Source organism: Sceloporus occidentalis, unplaced genomic scaffold, assembly GCF_023333645.1.
Source record: "Sceloporus occidentalis isolate IW3139 unplaced genomic scaffold, rSceOcc1.0.p SCAF_2, whole genome shotgun sequence".
NCBI classification, from domain to species: Eukaryota; Metazoa; Chordata; class Lepidosauria; order Squamata; family Phrynosomatidae; genus Sceloporus; species Sceloporus occidentalis.
In genome coordinates, this window is record NW_028316982.1 from 154,799,255 (window position 1) to 154,813,775 (window position 14,521).

Genomic DNA, 14,521 nt, shown 5'->3' on the forward strand with positions numbered 1-14,521 from the left:
GGGCCCAGGATACCTCGAGGACCGCCTCTCCCCATACAATCCGCCCCGCACTCTCAGAACATCTGGGCAGCAGCTATTGAGGGTTCCAGGGGCCAGACTAGCCTCTACTTCTAAGAGGACTTTCTCCATCTCGGCCCCTACCCTTTGGAATTCCCTGCCCATTGAGCTCCGCTCGGCCACCTCCCTGGCCCAGTTCAAAAAGGGGCTGAAGACCTTTTTATTTAAACAAGCATTCCCTGATGCAAGCCCGGACTAACTTCTCCCTCCCCTCTACGTCAGCAGTGGCAAGCTGGCTGGAATGTTTTTACTGTATTTTGTTTATGTATATGGTAATTTTATGTATTTTATTAATGTTGTACACCGCCCTGGTTTTATAGAAGGGCGGTATATAAATAAAAATTTTTATTATTATTTATTATGAGGCGGCTGCTGTTGTGGCAGCAAAAGACAAGAAAAAGTGCATCCAGCCCTGATTTGATTCCCTGCAGCATGGGCGATCTCCTAACAGGGAGGCCACTGCCACTGCAGTGAAAGAGAAATCCAATCATGCCTGGCCCTGATTCCCTATAGTAGCAACAGCCTCTTCATTCCCCATAGCAGCAACTGATTCCCCATAGTAGCAATGGCCTCCTCATTCCCCATAGTAGCAACAAAGGAAAAGTGGCCTCATCATGCAGCAGCCCCACCCCCTGCACCCGGTGACACCAGGGATTGGAATGCCACCAGTTGTAGCATAAGTTTTCATAGACTTAATCTACTTCCTTCCATGCATCCAAGGAAATAGACATTACCGCACTACACTCTTATAGTGCTGCTATTCCACTTTTACCACTCTGGCTGCTTTCTGTTGCATTCTGAGGCTTGTAGTTCAGTGAGGTCTAAGAGCTCTCTAGCTGAGAATTCTAAATGCCGCTCCTTAAACTGAAAATCCCAGAATTCAAAAGGAGGCAGTCCAAGCAGTTAAAGTGTAATAGCAGCACTCTAAGAGTGTAATGCAGTAATCTAGTGAGTCTACCTAAGCTTATGCTGCAACATCTTTTGTACAGTCAGTCTCAAAATTGCTACATGAGCCCTTTGCATGCTGATACCCTACTCTGGTAAGTGTTTCATTTATTCTCAGTCTTTCTCACTCTAACTTAAACCTAAGTGAATTAAAAGGTTGTTTAAAGAAAGTAGCAGCAGCATTTGGTTTGTAGGAAGGTTGCGGGGGGGGGGGGGCATCATTCAACTTGCCCTGGGCCCAGTGCCAGTTCCCACTGTTCATGAGTTGATGTGCTACATAATAACTAGGAAAGGCCCATCTAGTTCAGTATTCTGTTCCCCAAAGAACTAGCAGGTGCTTCTGGGAAGCTCATAAAAATGGCATGAAAGTAAGAGCTCTCCTCTGCCTTCCTCTGAAAGCCGAAATTCCATTTCACAAATACAGGAAGCAGCCATTCATAATCTTTCTTTCATAAAGTAGTCTAATCATTTAACCTAGCCATTGGCATGGCCTCCAAAGGCATTTTACTAAGATCAATCTACATGTATTTATTACTTTCACAAATGACCAACCTGCCAATCCTACATCCTGACACTGATTGATGACATGCTAGTTCATTGCTTTTAGGATATGATTCACAAAGCACATTAGGCAGGAGCCAAAGAATCACAAATTAATCCTGCATGAATGCCTATAAGGCTTTGGTACACTTGTTTCTCTTGCATCCTCAGTTATATCAAAACATATTTAAAACTAAAGTTTACAATGGTTCCAACAAAATCTTCCTGGAAGCCAAGATGTTTAAACTGAGGCTTTCATACTTTGGCCACATCAAGAGAAGGCAAGACTCATAGGAAAGGACAATAATGCTAGGAAAGGTGGAGGAAAGTAAAAAAGAGAGGATAGACACATGCCAGATAGATGAACTCTATTAAGGAGTTCAGAGGTATGAATTTACAGCACTTAAGCAGAGCAGTGGAGGCTAGGAAGTCTTGGAGATGTCTCATCCACAGGGTCGCCATGAGCTGAGATTGACTCAAATGCAATTAACAAACAGCAAAAGAGCATCTGTTGTCCCTGAGTCCCACTGGATGTGCATAAGATCCTGGTAATGCATAAAGTAACTTTCTATCTCAGCCATGGTACAATGTATGTAAATAAGTATTTTATATTTATTGGACAATATATATAAAATATCTGTGTGACTATAATGGGAGAGGGTGTATGTATGACATAATATGAATTCATCATAGTTTTATTTTGCTTCCAATTGTTTGAAAAGGATATGATTTCTCTACTTTTTGTACGTCCCACCTTTTTGTCTTTTATTTGAAGAACTTGTTTTTAAAAAAACACCAAAAACAAACTTGCAGAGCTGTTAAATCCATTGGCAGTCCCACTGGCAGTACTTTGCTTAGCCTTGATCTCCTTTCTAGGACTGCTTGAGAACTTATGAGTACCTTTTGTTCTAAAAAGTGTTTACACATATGTTACAAATGAGAGTCAAATGCTACTTAGATTACAGTTGATGAGGGGGAAACTTTACCTGCCAGTACCTTGATGTGTATGAGATTCTATTTTCTACAAGCAATACCAATTCTCTTATGAAGTTAGTGCAAATATTTTCAGCTATTTCAGAGAATGTTCCATAAAGTGCAGTAGACATCCACTGTTCTGCACTTGGAATGCATATCTAGACATGCCATGATTTGCCATAATTTGAACCTTGCTCCCTGTTTATGTACCTTTTATGGCCTTTAGCACATAGCTATGCACTCTCTTAATCATGCACAGAGTAGTCATGCCTAATGACCCTACTGGCCTAATGAATGCAATTCAGTTGAATGGTGCTGTGTGCTAGGTAATAGCATACCTTCTAATAATTCAGAGATAAAAATCAGGGCACATAGTCAAGCAATATGTCAAGATGGCCAAAGTTTTTAATGAGAATAAAGACACAAGGCAGTGTGCGGCAGTTTGTTTTTACCTGACTTAATGAGGAAGGGAAAGATTCCACCCCCTCCTCTTCTCCCTGCTGAGTCAATTGAGTGCAAACTATTTTTGCACTTTGAACGTTACTGGAGTGTTTTCAATGGGATAGTAACATATATAATACCTGAGGCAAAGTGACAATTTAGGGCCCAAGACAGACTATGTGGCATAGACTGCAATATTGTCCAGCAAAGAGAAAGAGGTTCAAGAGAAATATCCAAGAAACTTCCAGAGCTGCCTAATCCAGCATGTACCTTCTGAGGCAGTTGACTCATGCTGCCTAATGCTAAGTCCAGTTTTGGAAATGTTCATTCAGACGTACTCATTCAGACAGACACATTTTTTAGTTTATGTTACAATCATTAAGTCATGAAAAAATGCATTTGTGACCAAGCTCTATGTTTCTGTTTGTACTGCTTCCAAGCCCAAAGTCACTTGGCTTTATACAGGCCAATTTATTTTACAGAACTAGTTCCTTTTCAAGCCTTGGAATGACAATGAGGCAATAAAAAAGTAGGTTAGAAGAATACAAGAGAATTCTATAAAACAAATTACCAGAAAGGTAGAAAAACAGGCAATTCATCATAATAAGCTGAACAATGGAGAGACTTACCTTTGCCGAATTCAGCGAGACAGCTGGGTCCTATCACATAGAAATCGCCACTAAATCACTGCCCAGGTCCATCTCAGATGCAGCATGAGTCCTGTAAGCAACCTCTACTTCTGACATCTAAAAATGGCCAATGAACTAACTTAGAGGTCCCGGGTGGTGATTCAGAGGCAAATTCAGCTGCCTACCGAATTAGTACTAAATTCAGGAAAGGTAAGCCACTGTTTTAACCTCATGCAAAAGGGTCCTTACTAAGGGCCAGAACAAATGGGCAGGAAAAAGCAGTTCCAATCTGCATTGTCTGAAAGCAGGTCAAAATCCTGCTGTCTGCACTGCCCACACCAAAGTTGGCCAAAACACCCACAGGTTGTCCACATCACGCAGAATCAAACCTTACCATGTGATTATTATTTTTTTGCCACCAGCCCAACATGCATGAACACCATCACACAAATATTCCACCAGCAACCTCCTATTACCTCTCTCTTCCCACCCAGATGCCATTGCATTGGACGCTACCCATATAATCAGCCACACAGTCACATGTGTGATGCAATACCTATACAGTGCATTGGTGTGTCCAGTGGCAAAGCATGCTCATGGAGGCCCTCCATACATGCCCCCTTCATCCCCCCTTCACCCCATGTTGGACTCTCTGGTTTGTGTATTTAGTAATTTCATCCATTATCTTGTTGGCATTTTTGCTTTGCCACAGCCCTGCACTAACACCTGGCTGTTTACATGCTAGTATGAAGATGTGAGTTTTCTGCCTTCTGTCAGAGTATCCCAACTTCTTTTTGCTCTGCTTTTTAGCCAACTGCTTCCTCCTTGCTTCCCAGCTGCTTTCTCCTTGTGCATCATCTCAACACTGCCTTCAAAGCAGCTGGAAGCTGCTTTATTTGGCCAGTGTAGATTACCCCTAAATCAGAAGAGCAAACAGACAATCACTAGGGTCCAGCAAACATGATCCATGGCCTACAAAAGAGTAATGCACTTACTGGCCAACCAAAATGCACAAAATGCATCATGCAAGCTTTCAAAGCTTCTTCAGGCAAATATGTTTAAAATCATATTTGGAGAAGAAAAGTGACAATGTAAGAGTAACAGGCCTATTATGTCTCACATGTTACATCTGTTTTCAGCTAAAATGGTCTGCAGGGATTTCAATGTAGGCAGAGAGCACTTCCCTTCTTGGTCATGTGATTCTGGGGACAAAGGGCAATAAAAGACAGGTCATAAAATTTTGCATTTCGCATTTTGTTTTATTTTGCTGTATTTTGTTGTATTTTATTTGTATTTTGTTGCATGTCCAACACAACTAACATTGAATATGCTTCCTGCATTTGAAGATAGCAAATCGTGCCATAACGAGGATAACTTAAGAAGAGGAAGCTAATAGACAGGGATTTTTTCAGATTTTTATGTCTAACAAAGGTAAATCTATTTCATTTGGACTACATTTAGCAAGTTTTGCCTGTACAGCACCTAGAAGTATTTCCAGATGTAACAGTTCAAGGATTTCTTGAGAAATTCAATGTGCTCTGCCTAAGAAAAGGGACAGTGAGCTTTGAACAGGACAGAGAGACCACCTGTCTTAATGGAAGTTATTTTTCTGTTCCTAATGGAGTTTAATTTTATTACCTGTATTTCATTGCCTTTTGTCCCTGGTCCCACATGTCCAGGAAGATGAGTGGCCTCTGCCTGCATTGAGATCTCTGCAGCTCATCTTCACTGACAACAGAAGTAACTGAGAAAAAATGTAGGCCTGTGACTCTAACATAAGCAGCATTTTATACTTCTTTTTTGGTTGGAGAAACACTGGATTGAGCTGTGGCGTGTGGTTGCTGCAGTCCTGATGTCTGTTTTGGGCCATAGTCACTTCTTCTCCTGTATGATTTTTAATATCTTTCATGAAGAAGCCAGTAAAATTTCAAGAGCTTTCTTGGTGTATTCTGTGCATTTTGGTTGGGCCACCAGTGTTCTTTTATAGATTTTGAATTTTGTGGTATTTTGCTGCATACTCATCATGACTACCCCTGAATATGATCCTTGGTCATCACAGAAGCTGATGTCTGTTCTGTCTTGATCCTCACTGATTTCTTAAATGTGTTTCAGGATGCTAGTGTATCTTATTGTCTAGCAGAACTATTGCCAGATCAGGTAGGGGAAAAGGAGAAAATAGGACCATGGTTCTCAAATGTTAATCTTCCAGAATTTTTTCCCATCTCCCAGAAGCTCTAACCATTTGCCATGTTAATTACAATTTTCAGGAGGTGAAGTTGAAAATGTTAGGAAGACCAAAGGTTGAGAACCACTGAAACAGCACCATCCAAAAAGGCTTCTAATATTATTGGAACAAAATTACTACTACAGTATATCACCAAAATTAAACATGAGAAAAATTAGATTATCATTAAGTGCAAATTATTTTTTAATTTCAGTTGTCAAGACTGTGGTGGTTTTGAAATGATTTGGATTAAAGTATTCTGTTCGAGGCCATTAAAAACTGACTCACTGCAGGCAGATCCCTAGTGGGACTTTATGCATCTACCTCAGTAATATCTGCAGGAACAATTTCCAAGTACTGGCTAAAGTGCATTCCTGTGTATTTCCACTTAAACCATCTGCCAATCTTAATACTTATTCCTGAGGGAGGAAACCTTCCAGAGCTGTTTTTCATTTAATTTACAAGGACATCCTGTTTAGGTACTTATCAAAAGAACAGAAGAAATTATGCCAAATACCACAGCCTCAGAAAACCTAATGGGTTAGGCTGAAGTGGTAACCAACATTTCCAATGGAGTTGCAACATTCCAGCTTTCTCTTTTATTAAGTCCAATTAAAAAAAAAACCAACTACACACCCTTCTGTTAGCAATAACTTTGCTTTCTGAAACAGGCAAGCTTTCAAAGCTCCACTGGGTTCTTCATCAGGTAAGCTGTTACAAACTAAAAAGGAGAAAAATTGGAGATGTTAGTAAGATACCTGCATTTTGTTGTTTTTGTCCTTAGTTAAGATGGAGGCGGGTAGGGTTACTCTGATAGTAATATGAGATGACCAGTGCCATGACCTCAACCACATCAGTAATCAAACAGAGATCTTTAATACAACGTCTGTCAGGATCGCATTTGCCATGCTGATAAAACATAGTCCCTTCCTATCCCATCATAGAGAAAAAGAAAATATGATGAGCAGAAGTGATGTTATAAAGACAGAGAATAATGTCATGGTGATTTCCTGCAACACTTAAGTTGACAAGACTGGGTGAATGCCACAGATTGTGATGCTTCATATAAGAGAAGGAGGCATAGGACTAGTTCTCTGATATCACCTGACTCCTCCAAACAGGAAGACTTTGGTCTGTGATTTTGCTACTACATTTGGTCCTCCATATCAGTGGAGTAGACATCCATAGATAGGAGCATCCATGGATAGTCCTGCCCCATTGTTCTCAGTGGCAATGCATGCTCACCGCTGTGCTATTGCAGCCACACCCAAGTTGGCATCCATTGATGATAATGGGACTTGCAGTCCTATGGTTTTTGGTGTCTGCGGATGTGTGTGTGTGTGTGGAACTGAACCCCCACCAATATGGAGTGCTGACTGTAATTATCAAGGGCTGCTTTAAAAAACTCTTGGCTGTTCTTTCTGACTTTGTCTTTATTGACAAAGTATTTTTGCTTATCAGATTGCAATTTTATTTAGGTCTTCCTGAAAGAAGAAACTGCATCTACAGAAAGCTTAGAAAGTATTATTTTGGGGGTTATAATTTCCATAATCCCACACTGGTCAAACTAGGTAGAGGAATTGTGGAGCTGAGTCCAACATCCCACTCCCTACCACCCTGCCCAGATTCCAAGCTCTGATTTTAAATACTGTAAGACACTGCAAATGTTTTTGAAATATACAGGAAATTAAATCAACAAATCACAGTCCATTTTTTCTAGGTACCTCATCCTGCACCCCCACCTCCATTTTCTGTTTCTATTAAAACTATTAAACCCCTCAGAATGACATTGTAATTGTGGATGCATTCCTAGGCATTCTGAAGCTTGCGTCTGTCAATTGACTCTTTATGCTGCTCAGCAGAAGCCGGATGTTTGCAGTGGATGGCAGCTGTTGTTCAATATCCAGCTAACAGCTGATAGACTGGCAGTGTTACACAGGGGGAGGAAAAAGTGCAAGCCAGACCCTGGGAAAGGTCCTATTGCTGAATGCTTTCGACTCTGACTGGTAATTAGCTTACTACATGCAAGATTATGAAAAAGACCAGAGTACAGATACCACAACTGAACCCACTTTTCAGAAGTCATTAGAAATTAGAAACGGTCATTTCTCTTCAAACATTTTTTTTAAAAAAAAACCTACAAAGAATTTATCAGTATTCTTGCTTTCCTGTGCAAATGGTATGGAGCATGCCAGGAGGAGACATGTCTGAAAATTTCAAAATAACAAAACATTTATATTATGAGGGGGTTTTTTCCCTAAAAAGGAGTCCATATCAGAAAGCATTACTATTGCATGTTCTTGGTTACAACAAGTATTCAGCTGTAAGCATCAAAACTGTGCTCCTCTTTGATGAGAAATTAAATTTCAAGTTAAAACTGAATAGGAAATGAAGTAAGGTGTCTATCTGTATATTTCTCTGCTGTGCTGTACAGATCTACATATTTTGCCACAGTCACCAAACTTGACACATGCTGTACCTAGTGGAAAATCTCTCTTCACTGGATGTATTACAAAGTATCAATTTTGCACGGGAAAATCTTTGCATTTGTAGATAGACCTGTTATTTTAAATTATATCCCTGTGATGCAAAATGTAATGAATGGCAGTATGTTTGGATCCTACTTGTTCTTACTGTTGCTAAAAGACTTACTGTATATGGAAAGATTGGAAAGATGAACATTTTAAACATATATAGTTGTTCACTGTTCAGCAGATCTTACTGCTTCAGCTTTTAATCAAAATGTATTTTATAGATTTCTATTTTTAAAAATGTATTATTTTAGAAATATGGTCAGTTTATATTAGTATACATACCTAGCCCACGTACATGTTATATATACTTCACCCTTCCTCCATTTTTGCTCTGCTTTCTTTTTTCCCTTTTCCTGTAATCATGCTTCCATGAATTTTTTTTTAAATAATGGGGCCAGATGATAGCAAGGTTCTTCAACCCATCAATCAACTACTTTGGGTAATTCCAAAAGAAACATTTGAAATTTGTGTCTTTTCCCCCTCTAGAATAGCCATTTATGAACTAATTTTAACAAAACTTGATAATTACACTTAGGAGGACACTGTTGTTAAATGCCTTCAAGCTTACTTTGAAGTGAAACAGATGGGCAGGAAGGAATGACTACAAGTGGCTCCCAGCCCAATTGCCCCAGGGACATGGAGATCACAACCATGGCCCCAAGGGCGCCTGCTGCCATAGTCCCAAATGTACCACAGAAAGAAGCAGAAAACATCAGCTCCTTATTAGTTTCCAGAATTCCATAGCACTGAGCCATGGCAGTTAAAGTGGTGTCAACCTGGATTATTTGTGCAGTGCAAATGCAGCCCTACACAATCTAAGACTTTGCTATAATCTATAAAGCACGGCCTGATTTTCTTCTGAAATTCTTTGCTGTTTTATATTGTCCAAAGTATGTTTGCAATATGATCCCTAGTGTCTCTTTCTTTCCAGAACACAGCTTGGGAATCTGGCATTCCTTGCTCCATATATGGGAAAAGTCTTTTTACTATACCACTGTATTTAATGAGCATCTACAGATTTTGGTATCTGTGCGGGGTCCTGGAACCAAACCCCAGCAGATACTAAGAGCCCACTGTATATTGAGTCTGTGGGCCATCCTTTGGTTTTCTGTATTTGTGGACAGATTTTAGTCAGAACTGTAGTTTGTCTCTATAGTTTGAGGCTCTTGTATTGGTATGCCATCTATTCCTGGTGATTCCAAGTGCTCTGAGAGCAGCTTCCATTTCACTTTCTAAAGTTGGAGATTCATCTACAGATGATTCTTCCTTAAATGAATCTGCCACTCTTACATCTTTTTATATAGTTCGTCATTGTACTGCTTCCATCATCTTCTCATTTGTACTTGGTAGTGTAATGTGTTTGCCTGTTGCTTGTACAGCATTTCCTATTCTTGGTTTGCATTTCCTTTTGATTTCTTGAATTTTGTGAAAGAGGTCTCTCCCTTTTGTTGTCACTTCCTATTTCTCTGCATTGATAATTACAGTACTCCTTGTCTCTTTATACAAGTTGCTGAACAGTTGCATTCAGGGTTCTGACCCTATTTTTGTCACCTTTTACTTTTGCTTATTGCTTTTCTTTAACTACTTGAAGCATTTCATCTGTCGTCCATTCAGTCTTCTCTTACTTTTTGGTTGCAGGTAGTGTCTTCTAGCATTCTTCCCTGACAATATCCCATCCAGGGTTTTTCTGGCTCCCAGTCAACAAGGCTTAATGGTGCAAATATGGTTTTTAATATTATCTTTAAACTCTATCTGTGCATTCCTTGGGTTGTATTTTGGCACAGAGCTAGCTTAATGTTTTTCTTTAGCTTTACTCTATTTTTTTTATATATTAGCAATTCATGGTCTGTGCCACAATTTGCTCCTGGTCTTGTTTTTGCAGGGAGAATGGAGCTTCTCCAACTTCTGCTTTAATTATGTAGTCTATTTGATTTATATATTGCCTACTGTATTGAATGATTTCTATATTGTATTGGACATCACCATATATCTCATCATAGAGTTTTCATGGTAAAAGACATTGAAAAGGGATTTACCATGCCCCCGTTTGTGCCATAGTAATAATTGTTACTTATAGAACCATTGCTGTTATCTCTGGGATATCCTCCACCAGTATCATCTTCCGTGTCCCATAGCTGTTTGGGACATTTAGTCTGTCTGGCTCCTCACCAAAAGCCTGCTGAAATGGGAGATCTTATCGGCAGCACTGCTACAATAAGCATACCCTGTTATCTCACAGAACCATGCAATCCTACCACCACAGAAAGGTAGTGCCTTTACTAACATCAGCCCAAAACAGACGGGTGTAAAAAGCTGGCTTCTGCATGGCTTGGAGACATGGCATTTAGATGACCTACACCCCCAACCCATGTGGAAGCTGCTGAGGTTGCTTTCGGGCAAACAAACACAGCCCCAGAAGGAGCTCTTCTTCCCTCTAAATTCATCTCTTCTCCAGAAGAGCTATCTGTATCACTCACTACTTTTAAGTTTAGATAAGGTAGCTAACGTGGCTCATGCCCAGACTGTTTGGTAGACTGTGGCGGGATACATAACGCCATTTAGTACGTATAGAATACGTACTAGGGTTAGGAAGGGGCGGTGCTTCCGCACCCCCCTAACCCTAGTACGTATCCTATACGTACAAGATGGCGGCGCCCCTTCCACATGGGCGCCGCCATCTTTGCGTATCGGACGCTGAGCGTCCGTACGCGTCGCGCCGCTTGTGACGTAGCAAGCGCGCCCCTGGCGCCTCGCTACGTCGCAAATGCGACGGTAAAAGAAGCTCCATTTTGGAGCTTCTTTTTCGGTCCGCGCGGGAGTCGGGCCGTCTGAAGGCTCCGGCTCCCCCGCGGACCTACTGGCAGCGGCGGCAGACCGCCGCAAAGCAGCGGTCTGTACCCCGCCTGTATCTCCCTATATGAGCTGGCCCTGGCCCTGAGATCTTCAGGGGAGGCCCTTCTCTCCATCGCACTACCATCACAAGTATGGTTGGTGGAGACATGAGAGAGGGCCTTTTCTGTGGCTGCCCCTAGGCTCTGGAACTCCCTGCTCAGGGAGGCCAGAATGGCCCCTTCCTTGTTATCCTTCTACTGGCAGGCTAAGACATACTTGTTTAGACAGGCTTTTAAAACAGAAACTTTTTAAGGCATGTGATGGGGTGTTGCTATATTGTTTTAATGTATTTTAAGCATTTTAATCTTTTTAAACTAGATTTTAGCATTGAATTTGTTTTAATAATTGTAGTAATTTAATTCTATCTTAATATACTATTTTTGTATGTTTTTAATTGTGTCATGTGTTTTTTTTTAATGTTGTAAGCCGCCCTGAGTCTCAGCCTTGGGAGAAGAGCAGGATATAACAACAACAACAACTTCTCAAAATATGTTGTTGATATTCTGTACAGCATTTGCTTTGTATTGCAGAAGACACCAGAATCATTCTCTTATATATCTATGTAGGGCTCAGAAACAATGGTGCTTGAAGCCCAGAGAGCTGTTAGAAGTCATTTTTGACAATATTAGTCTTGATGCAATGGTCTGAACCAAGATAAAGAAGCTTCCTATGTTTTCTCACTATCTGTCTTTAGTCATGCTGAAGAAACTTGCGGGGAACATTTGTCCTTCCAGATGTTTGCAACTAAAATACTGTACCTACAAATATTTAACAGTAGTGGTGCTCCATGCATTTTATGGGAGTTGTAATCTGAAATATCCAGAAAGACAAAGGTTCTCAGCCCTTTTAATAACCCAATGAAGTAAGACTATTTCAGATTTCATCATACTTTAAGCAGTGAAATGGTGTAGACTTAAGTTAGACATAAGTAATTTCAGTCTAGTGTATTTAAGTATGACCACTCCAACTAAATCTGGATCCAACCCAGGGTATTTCATAACCTAATTCTTCTCCAGTTTCTTCAGTTCTAAGTAAATATTTTGTTATTCCTCCATTTCTGGAAGCTTCACAGGCTTAAAACCAGTATTGACTAGTATTGCAGCACCAGTGTAACAGAACTTCCTTTCTTTCTTTTTCCATTGCAGCTCTCTATACCAGTCAAAAACTGACTCCACAGGTTTACTCAGAGCTCCATGCCAGAATAGTTTTGTGTGGAAGGAGTAGAGAAGTTGGATTATGAAAGAGAGAATACCTTCCTCCTTCCATCAACAGGTGTTCCCCACAGTTTTAAACCATTATGTGACATATCTAGAGACTCAGATGGTATAGTGGTTTGAGTAGGATACCAGAAGATCAGGTTTCAGATCCCTGCTCAGGTTTGGAGATTTTTGGCAAGTCACATTCTCTTGGTCTCAAAGGAAGACAGTGGCAAACCCCAAGGAATAAATCTTGCCAGGAAAAATCTATTTTAAAAAAGCTGCCATAAATTAGAGTCATCTTAAAGACACATGACAACAACTGACGCATCTACAGTAAACTTCTTCAGATCCAAAATTTTCCCAGGATAATGAAAACTATGGGGCAAAGCAGTTTGGCAGCTTGGAGTAGCCTCTAGCCACTCCAGCCCTGATCAGCCCCAATTGGTTGAGGACGACGGCAACCAGACAGCCACTCTGAAAGCAGGCTGCTGCCTTGGTCTGATATATGCAATGGGGAAGGAGTGGCTTTTTGCCACTCATTTTTTTGACAGTTACTGACTGCCTTAGGCAATCTCACAATGGCTTCTGTCCACCTCAAGTGTGTGTGTTGTCTTCATGCCATGCCCCCTAAGTGGCCATAAGCCACACCTTTTGTCCCATCTGATTCGGGCCTTAATGCTCAAATTAGATGTTCTAATAAATGTCATGCTTCTGACCAAACCAGTGGCACTTCTGCTCCCAAGGCATTGTTTGTTTGTTAGTGGTTTTTTTCTGAAGCATATTAGGCAGTTAGTGACAATGGGTAGGAATAAGCAAACTCATGCTATGATGTCATCTTAAATTTTGAATACCTCTCAATGTTGCAAAGGAGAAAAGAAAAGAAGGCAAGGACCAACTATTTCAGTATATAGCTGTATATATACCATACTGCTTAGCTTTAGCCAATGCCAACACTTTGAAATTACAGACTGAATAAAGTAGATTGAGCCTTAACTTTATTATGTTGTTATTTTCTGAAACCACTCAGAGTTCTTACCTTAGTCTTGTTTAAAACAACAAAATTAACAACTGCAGTGGCGTCACTAAGGTTGGCGGCACCTGGTGCAGTAACTCATGGTGTCACAACCACCCTTTGATCTCTCCCATGCCATATCTTACAGAATCCTTAGTAATGTTTTTTGCAGTAATGCTACTCGTAACTCCTAATTCCCATATATCAGTGAATGTAATGGCAACAGTTGTGGCATAAACTACAAGCAAAATGAAAATTATACCTTTAAATGGCAATATCATACACACAGCCTTAATGCATTTAATCATGTGATTAACGTGAAAACTTGGTAAAATGTGATGTTTTTAAAGAAATTTCAAAAATATTATTTTCAAAATATATATTAAAAATAATTGAAATTTTAAAAATTTAAATTTAAAATTTATTTTTTTTAAAAAAATGGGCCTCCCCTTTTTCTTTCCATTGAACCTCACCCCACTCACATCATCTCTTCAGCATTTTAAAGGTACTCCGATGAAGCCACAGCCTATTTCTGCCAAAAGGCAGATGTTTGGGGACCCATGATATCACCCTTCTAAAGATGTCACCTTATGTGGCCCCCACATACCCACCAGTGACTTCCCTGAACAACTGTTGTATTCCTTGCTTCCTTATTCTAATTACTAAATTCTGTATCTTTTTCCTCCCAGTACTTTTAAGTATTCCCACTGGCTCCTGATCAGCATTAATGATTTTATTTAACACCATGTTTAAACTTTGTAGTGTGTAGATACTATATCTTTCTCTACTTTCCTATTTCCCTGTAATAAAGTCATTCACAGACAAACAAATAAAATTAACCAGTAACATAATTCTATGAATACATACAGCCCAGTATAACTCAACCGAGTCATAACTAGCAATTTCTATGTTTTTGACAAATTACAATTTCAGTGTCCAAGTAAACAGCATTCTCATTTTACCATAGAATCATAGAGTTGCAAGAGCCCTAAACCATCCAGTTTAAACCCCTGCCATGCAGGAACTCAAAATCAAAGCATCCTTGACAGATGGCCATCCAGCCTCTGTTTAAA

General features: G+C 40.1%; 1 long non-coding RNA gene across 10 annotated transcripts in view; it reads left to right on the forward strand.

The window, feature by feature from the left end:
• Positions 1-789: 789 nt before the first annotated feature.
• Positions 790-14,521, forward strand: part of LOC149319159 (uncharacterized) — a 61,082-nt gene continuing 47,350 nt past the window's right edge. For 7 of the 10 annotated variants that reach the window (XR_016280148.1, XR_016280147.1, XR_016280143.1 and 4 more), the window contains exon 1: positions 790-1,097. This is a non-coding gene — a long non-coding RNA (uncharacterized LOC149319159). Of the gene's footprint in view, positions 1,098-1,828; positions 2,091-6,459; positions 6,518-14,521 lie in introns of those variants that run through there. The other 3 variants (XR_016280144.1, XR_016280149.1, XR_016280151.1) reach the window with 3 other exon arrangements.